Raw genomic sequence first — 8,594 nt, forward strand, 5'->3', positions numbered from 1 at the left:
AGGGAGGGAGGGAGAGAGGGAGGGAGGGAGGGAGGGAACAAAATAAAAGAGAAGGGAACAAAATAAAAGGAGGAGGGAGAGGAGGGAGAAGGTGAGGATCAGGAGGAGGAGGAAAGAAAGAAGGGAGGGTGGGAGGGAAAAGGGTAGTGGAAGAGGGAGGGAAGATGCAAGGTTTGGGAGGACAGCTATTGCTCTCAGCTGTCCAGCTTCCCAGCTCATTCTTTTATTCATTGAATTAATTCTTATCTGTTAGGCCTGTGCTCAGCACTGAAGATAAAAGATAACTAAGAGCTTTTATTCAAGGGCTGTAATTGCTAGGAAATACCCCTAAGAGAAGAATCAATGTTGAAAGAAGTGACAATGATCAAGATGTACTGTGTCCATAAACTGCTTTGGTGAATGGCAACTCCTTTGTACAACTACTTAAAGATAATAAAACAATATTCAGAAAAAAAGAGAGGGGGGAAGGAGGGAGGGAGAGAGAGAAGGAGGAAGGAGGGGAGGAGGGAGGAAAGCAAGGAGGAAGGAGGGGAGGAGGGAGGAAAGCAAGGAAGAAGGAGGGGAGGAGGGAGGAAAGGAAGGAGAAAGGCAAGGAAGGAAGGAAGGAAGGGAAGGGAGGGAGGGAGGGAAGAAAGGGAGGGAGGGAGGGAAGAAAGGGAGGAAGGGAGGGAGGGAGGAAGGAAGGAAAGACAAAGAACTACCATCTAAACATAGTAGAATTGTCAGAGACTGCTGAGTGATATCTAGCTTTAAACATCACCAAGAAAGAAGCTCTTACTTGGAACTACCAGAAGGCTAGAGTTCCTTGTACATTCTGTGTTTCTTACTCCTCCAAACCTGAGAGAAGAGAGAGTCATCTCCACCGTGTTCTTTTTTTTTTGTCGGTCGTGGGGCTTGAACTCTGGGTTGGACGCTGTCCCTGCGCTCTTCAGCTCAAGGCAAGCGCTCTACCGCTTGAGCCACAGCGCCACTTCCTCCACTGTGTTCTTAACAAGCAAAGGTGGCAGTGAGTATGAGAATTTCATTGCAGTTTCCCTTTAGAAAACCTACAGAACTCAGAGAGGTCTGCAATTACTTACAAAAGCTGGATTGCTCCCTTTGTTTCATGTAGAAGGCAAAAACCTTGAAAAAGCAGGCTTGAAAAACATCTGTCTGTCTCTCTGTGTCTCTTTCTCTCTCTGTTAGATTATTTGGACTTTGCCAGAGAACCATGCAGACATCCAGGTACAGAGAACAAAGAAAAGGGTTATTGCCAGCAAGAAGACTGGAAAGAGAGAAATGAGGAGTGCCGGTTATTGTCTGAGGTGACCTATATAACCTACCAAGGCTAGGAGGGGCTAGAAGGGGATAGGAGGATTTATGGCTGCTGCCCAAGTAGTGGATAAGTGGCTCTGCAGCTGCTCAGACCTGAAGGTCACTCTAAGGGTCTCTTGCTGCCTTATATGGTGGTAGCTGCCCCAAAGGAATACCATCTTAAGGCAAAGGGGGGATTGAAGGCTGATTATATACTGCCTTTACTAAATGGGTCTAGTATTGCCTAGAAAGGGAGCATGCTAAGCTGTGGAAAGGGGAAAGAGTGTACTAAGCTATGGGAAGGGAGCTCATTGGACTCTCTCTCTCCCTCTCTCTTTCTCTCTCTCTCTCTCACACACACACACACACACACACAATTGTATTTCTATGTGACCACACATTAACACTAACACATTAATCTCCTATTACAACCCTATCAAAAGTCAACCACATAATCTCATATTAAATCTATTACATTTTCTGTTTAGAAGTGAAGTTTTTATTTGGCATTGGTATTTGTTGGAACAGAATTGACAATATTTAAGAAAAAAATTATTACTCTGAAAACCCTGTCTTACCAAGTCTTTCTTTTCTGAAAGATATAAAATCTAATCCCTATATTTAATATCATCAGGGAAACATAAGACACTATCCATAATAACAGTTCAAGTAGACAAGATCTATAGTGGAATCACTGGTGCGACAATTGTAGCTACTCAGATAAGGTTTTTAAGTGTATATATATGGAGAATGGAAGCAGAAAAAAAGCATTGCCGATAAAATTACAAACCACAAACACTATGTTTAGTAGCCTAAGGCTTTCCTATAACCTGATAACAAGCATAATAATAATGAAGTTAAATAGAACCTTGTTAAATGAAAAAATATTTGTAAGTTGGATGCAGATAGTTCTAATGGTTAAGTTGATGAATCTCTATTTTATTGTTTCAACACTGACATGACTGCTATTTATCTGCTTTCCAACTTTTGCTGATATGACCAGCTGCCTGTCTTACTGTAACTTCTATACAAAAATAAAACAAATTTTAAAGAGTCTTACTTATCTGAAAATGGTCAGTTCCTAAGTGGACAGCATCTTCAAGGTAAATTCTTCTAGGTACTTGGCCTGAGTGCAGCTGAATTAGAGGAGTACCATCCCACTCATCCTAACTACCTACAGAAGAACTGGCACATACAACACTATGCAGAGCCAGCATATGCAAGGAATTGCCTAGAACTGGTTCCCTGGCAAGAATAGAAGCCATAACAGGTTCTACATAGACAGAGTAGCATCCCTCTTTAGAATCTCCAGGTCCTACTATGCTTTTCTCAGCTCTGGGACTTCAGCCCAAAATCAGAGGGAACAGGAAAAGCTCCACTCCTCAATTTGTTATAATAGCTTACTTTAAAATTTAAATTATATTTTTGTTATTTTAACATAACAGGCTCTTTTTAAGTGGAAATTTTATGTAAAATCTTGGGTAGGAAATAGAAATCTTCATGTTCTTTTGACATAGGCAATAGTTTCTTTATCTCAAAATTGTTCCCAGAGAAATCCAAATATACACAAAGAGACTCACATTCCACTACACAAAAAAAAACCCAAAAAGTTCCCCAACACTATCCAAAAGGAACAAACCAAGATATTTCCTTTGTTTAGTTAAATATGTTTGAAGGTCTACTAGGTACAAGTGTCAGAATTTGGATTATTTTAGCAGCATCTTGTGTAATCTATTCCCAAGGATGAATAAATAATAGAGCTGTTAACAAAAGAGTAGGCAAGCTGGAAAATAAAACTAATGTGCTTAGGTAGAAATTTGAGTGGAAGAGCTTGAGTGTGAAAATAAGAATACTGTTAAGCTATGGCATAGGCCAACTATACAGCTAAGGTTAATCAGAAACAAATCTATTTTCTGCATAATTTCCTGAGGACATCCTCACAAAATCTCCATACACATTTTAGAGGGTTGTGACCTAATAGAGAAATAAGAAAAAGAGGAATATAGAAATCCAGATGATTGCAATGAATAAATAATAAACAATCAAAATCTACTGCTACAATTTAGTTCCATCATTCTAAAAATTGTTCTATGGTTCTCCATTTAAATGTTTCCCCTTGAAGGCTCTGGTGACCCAGGCCTATAATCCCAGCTACTCAGGAGGCTGAGATCTGAGGATCATGGTTCAGAACCAGCCCGGGCATAAAAGTCTGACAGATAGATAGATAGATAGATAGTTTCCCCTTCCTAAAACTCATGGCAATCACTGACAAGCTTTCTGTTCCCAAAGTTTTGCCCTTTCTAGAATGTCATTTAATGAAATAATTGAGTTTGCAGCTGCCTCAGTTTGACTTCTTTAATTGAACAAAATGCACTTAAGACACAGCCATGTTGTACTGGTAATTAATGGTTGTTCCTGCCTATCATAAAATAATAATCCATTCATTGTACAGATATATCACAAGTAATGCATGCACTCATTGAAAGATTTCTTGATGGTTTCTAGTTTTTTAATGACGGTGAGTAAAGCTGGCAGATGGTGAAAAAAAAACATATATGTAGGTGTATATCTTCACATCGACTTGGGAAACACATACATTGCTGGGTCATATGTTAAGTCTATGTTTAGTTTCACAAGAGTCTGTGAAATTGTCTTCCATAATGGCTCTACCATTGTGCACTTTCCCCTGCAAGTATGAGCTCATCAGCACCTGGAATTCTTGAGTTTGCCATCTAACCACCCCAACAGGTATGCAGTAAATCTCCTTGTGATAGCTTTCATTCCTTAATGACAGTGTTGAGTATTTCTTCATATGATTATCTGTAGATCTTTGACTTTTTTCATATCTTTTGTCCATTTTTAGTGGGCTTTTTGTTCTTATTGTTGTGGTTTAAAAATTCCTTATATATTTTAAATATAGAAACTTTATCGGATATTTGATTTGCAAGTGTCTTATTAAATCAGCCACATTTTTTTTCATTCTTTTAGCAGTATCTTTCATAGTGCAAAAACTTTAATGTTGAAAGATCCAATTATTTCTTTCATGGATTGTGAAAAGACTGTCTCCCAAAATAAAATGTGTTCTTTATAACCAAGTGTAACAGAGAAGTTGGTTAATAAAATCCGATGCAGTATTTTAGTATATTGTAAGAAGAAAAAAATGCAACTTCAATACCCAAGGAGTGGCTATCACCATCCAATTATAATCAAATTCGTTTTATATAATTTTGAAAAAATATGGGGTAGAAAACAAAATAACAAACCAATTTAATCCTAGAAACTTTATGTTAAGGTCATAGCTTTAGATCATAGATAAAGAATATTCTTAATTTATCCTTGCTGATTCTGCATTGTATAATTATAATAAAGTTAATAGCTAACTGATCTGTATTAGCTTTTAACTTTTAGAATTAATTGAGAGAAGGGAATACTCAATTAATGATTATAGAATAATGAGAAGAACACTACTTGCAATTATTTGTATAGCATTTCTTTTAAATTATCTAAAACTCTATAAGTTCAATCACATAATTTTCATAATGATCATTTTGTAGCTGAAAGTGAGACACAGACAGATTAAGGAACCTGCCCAAGTCACATAGCTAGGAGGTGGCAGCTTGAATTTGAACCCAGGCAGCCTGGCTCCAACATATACATTTACATTATGTATGTGGTGTGTGTGTGTGTGTGTGTGTGCGTGCGTGCGTGCGTGTGTGTGTGTGTGTGTGTGTGTTTTAGTCTTAGGTCTTAAACTCAGGTCTAGACATTATCCCTGAGTTTTATCTTTTTGTAATTATATTTTTATTATCTTTAAGTAGTTGTACAAAGGAGTTGACATTCAACCAAGTAGTTTATTAATTAAGTGTACCTTGATCAAGGTCACCTCTTTCATCATTCCCCCCACATCTCTCCCACACCTATCCCTTCCCTCAATTTTTTTATTTTAATGTTATTGTCAAGGTGATGTGCAGAGGGGTACAGTTAGATAAATAAGCTAGTCAGAAATGGACATTTCTTGTTGAACTTGTTACCCCCTCCTTCATTTTTCTCCCACTTTCCCTCCCCCAGCCCTCCTCCCCCCAGGTTGTACAGATCATTTCCAACATATTGTCTTATGAGTATCACTGTTACATTGGTTCTCCCTTTGTCCTTTGTCTCACCATTTTTTTTTTTTTTTGGTCAGTCATGGGGCTTCAACTCTGGGCCTGGGTGCTGTCCCTCAGCTCTTCAGCTCAAGGCAAGCACTCTACCACTTGAGCCACAGCGCCACTTCCGGTTTTCTAGTGGTTTATTGGAGATAAGAGTCTCATGGACTTTCCTTCTGGGCTGGCTTTGAACCATGATCCTCAGATCTCAGCCTCCTGAGTAGCTAGGATTACAGGTGTGAGACACCGGCACCCGGCTTCTCGTCATTTTTTTGTTACCCTTCCCTTCCCTAATTCAGATAAACATATGTACAATACCCAGGGTACCAAAATCAAATACAGTGACAACAGGAGATAAAACATAAGGGGAAAACAACACAAAACAAAAAAGAAATCATGTAGTAAAATAAAAGCAACAAAAACAAAAACAAAGGAGGGGATAACAATGTTCAACAATAATGAGTACATTATTATCTTGCTCATGTAACTGTAACCCCTATACAGCATCTTTACAATAAAATAAAAATTTAAAAAAAAAAACAAAGAACCACTTGTGTCCATGTCTTGAAGTTCATTTCACTTAACATCATCTTAAATGGTCATATGTACATAGCTTTTGAGCTATACTGCTCATCTGTTAAGATTATCCTAGACATATACTAATTATTGCAAATAAGGGAAACCATGGGACCTATGTTTCTTTGGGTCTGGCTTACTTCACTTAATATGATTTTTTCCAAGTCCTTCCATTTACTTACAAATGGGGTGGTGTCATTCTTTCTGATGGAAGCATAGAATTCCATTGTAATACCACATTTTCTTGATCCATTCATCTACTGAGAGGCATTGGGGTTGGTTACATATCTTAGCTATGGTAAATAATGCTTCAATAAACAGTTGTGCTAGTAGCTTTAGTATGGCCCAGAAGTGAGATTGCTGGGTCATAGGGAGCTCTATGTGGAGTCTTTTGAGGAACCTCCATACTGTTTTGCAGAGTGGTTGAATAAGTTTACACTCCCACCAACAGTGCAGTAACATTCCCTTTTAGCCACATCCCCTCCAGCATCTGTTATTATATTTCTTGATAATAGCCATCTAACTGAAGTGAGGTGGAATCTCAATGTTGTTTTGATTTACATTTCTTTTATAACCAGAGAAGTTGAGCATTTCCTCATGTGTCTGTTTATCCATCGAGGCACAGACCGTGAAAGGTGGACAAAAGAAGTTTATTTACACTATTGACACCAGAAAGGGGTCTTGATACGATCTTGTCCTGGGCTAAATACCCAGAACCAAGAATAGCCTCAACCACCAAACCTCCAAGCCTCTAATAGGCAGTCCTGACCCCCCACCCCCAACCTTTATTAGTTGGTCTGCAAACCACCAAACCTCAGACCTCCAAATCTCCAAATCTCCAAAGGGGAAGGCTTTTCCTTTCTTCCCTTCCTCCTCCTCTCCAGGCCTCTGTACTTTCCACAGGCCTGCCCTGCTCTGCTCTGGGAGGCACTCTCCACAGGCCTCTCTAGAGGGAGAATAATTTAAAAGGGGTGGCAGCATTTCATGTATGTTATTAGAGTACAGCATTTAAAAATATAAATTCTAAGCGGGCGCCAGTGGCTCATGCCTGTAATCTTAGCTACTTAGGAGACTGAGATCTAAGGATCACAGTTCAACACCAGCACAAGCAAGAAAGTGGTTGCCCTCAGAGCAGGAGACACAGCATGGAGAAAAGATATGGTATGCCTGGACACTTTTCCAGTTGACCTCCAAAGTCATGCAGTACCATCAGAGAGGGCTGTATTTACAAGCTCAGTTAGGGTGTCACTACTTGTGTATATGCAAGGTTTACAGCACCATTGTAGAAAGAACAAACATTAGGAAGCTATGCCTCTAATGGAAGTGCATTACCAACATCTGAGTTTCTGCTGGTTTTCAAGCCAAAGTCAAATGTATCAATAATGCTATAACTAAAGTGAAAAGGCAGACTCAGTGTCAAAATGTTCCTGACCAGCCCAACTTTCTCCAGCTTTCTAATGTTTGGAAAGACTATTTATCAGCTGTAGGGCTGCTGGGTGCTGTCGAAATGGGCATGCTCATGAAACCCGGGAAAGTGGTGCTGGTCCTGGCCAGACGCGACTCCGGACGTAAAGCCATCATTGTGAAGAACATTGATGATGGCACCTCAGATTACCCCTAAAGCCATGCTTAGGTGGCAGGAATTGATCGCTATGCTTGAAAAGTGACAGCTAACATGGGCAAGAAGGAGATCGCCAAGAGGTCAAAGATCAGGTCCTTTGTGAACGTTTATAACTACAATCACCTTATGCCCACAAGGTACTCTGGGGACAAAACTGTGGTCAACAAGGATGTCTTCAGAGACCCAACTCTTAAATGCAAGGCAAGACGGGAGGCCCACGTCAAGTTTGAGAAGAGATGCAAGACCGGCAAGAACAAGTGGTTCTTCCGTAAGCTTCGGTTTTAGATGTTTTTATTTGCATCATTAAAAATGAGGGTGGGGGAGACTATTTATCCATACTTTGCCTCTCAGAAGCAGAGCTTGGATCCTAATATCCGTGGAAGAAAAGTATTTTAAATTATACTCTCTACCATAAATCTCATTGTTCATGATGGGAAGACATTAAAAATATAACACATAAAGATATAACACATAAAGATATAACACATAAAGGAGTGGTATAAGCATTCAGAATTTTACAGAATTAAATAGAGTAATTGGTGCTTTGAAAAGAAATACAACATTCTGTGATAATAAGATAAAGCTCCTTGGAGAAAACAAGGTAAGCTATATAGAAAATAAGAGAACATTCTGAATAAAACGACTAAAACTGAACATAGGAAAGTAGCAATGCAAAGAAAGAGAGAGAGAGGAGAGAGAGACAGAGGGAGACAGAGAATAGACAACATAAGTATTCCATTTTGCTTTGTTTCCTTTTTTTTCCAAGACAGGTTCTGGTTTCAGTCCCCAACACCAATAGATGAAAAATATACATACATACATACATACATACATACATACATACATTGAAGATTTAAAGTCAAAGGAAAAAAGAACCCCATAATGAACACATTTTGTATTTTTCAGTAGACCACACAAAAAAAAAATTCAGGTCACAGTTTTAAATTCAGAACTTAGAA

At 38.9% G+C, this 8,594-nt stretch overlaps 1 pseudogene; it reads left to right on the forward strand.

The window, feature by feature from the left end:
• LOC105982629 overlaps positions 1–7,920 on the forward strand; it is an 11,613-nt pseudogene extending 3,693 nt beyond the window's left edge.
• Positions 7,921–8,594: the final 674 nt, after the last annotated feature.

The sequence above is a fragment of the Dipodomys ordii genome, unplaced genomic scaffold (genome assembly GCF_000151885.1).
Source record: "Dipodomys ordii isolate 6190 unplaced genomic scaffold, Dord_2.0 Scaffold16, whole genome shotgun sequence".
Lineage (NCBI taxonomy): Eukaryota > Metazoa > Chordata > Mammalia > Rodentia > Heteromyidae > Dipodomys > Dipodomys ordii.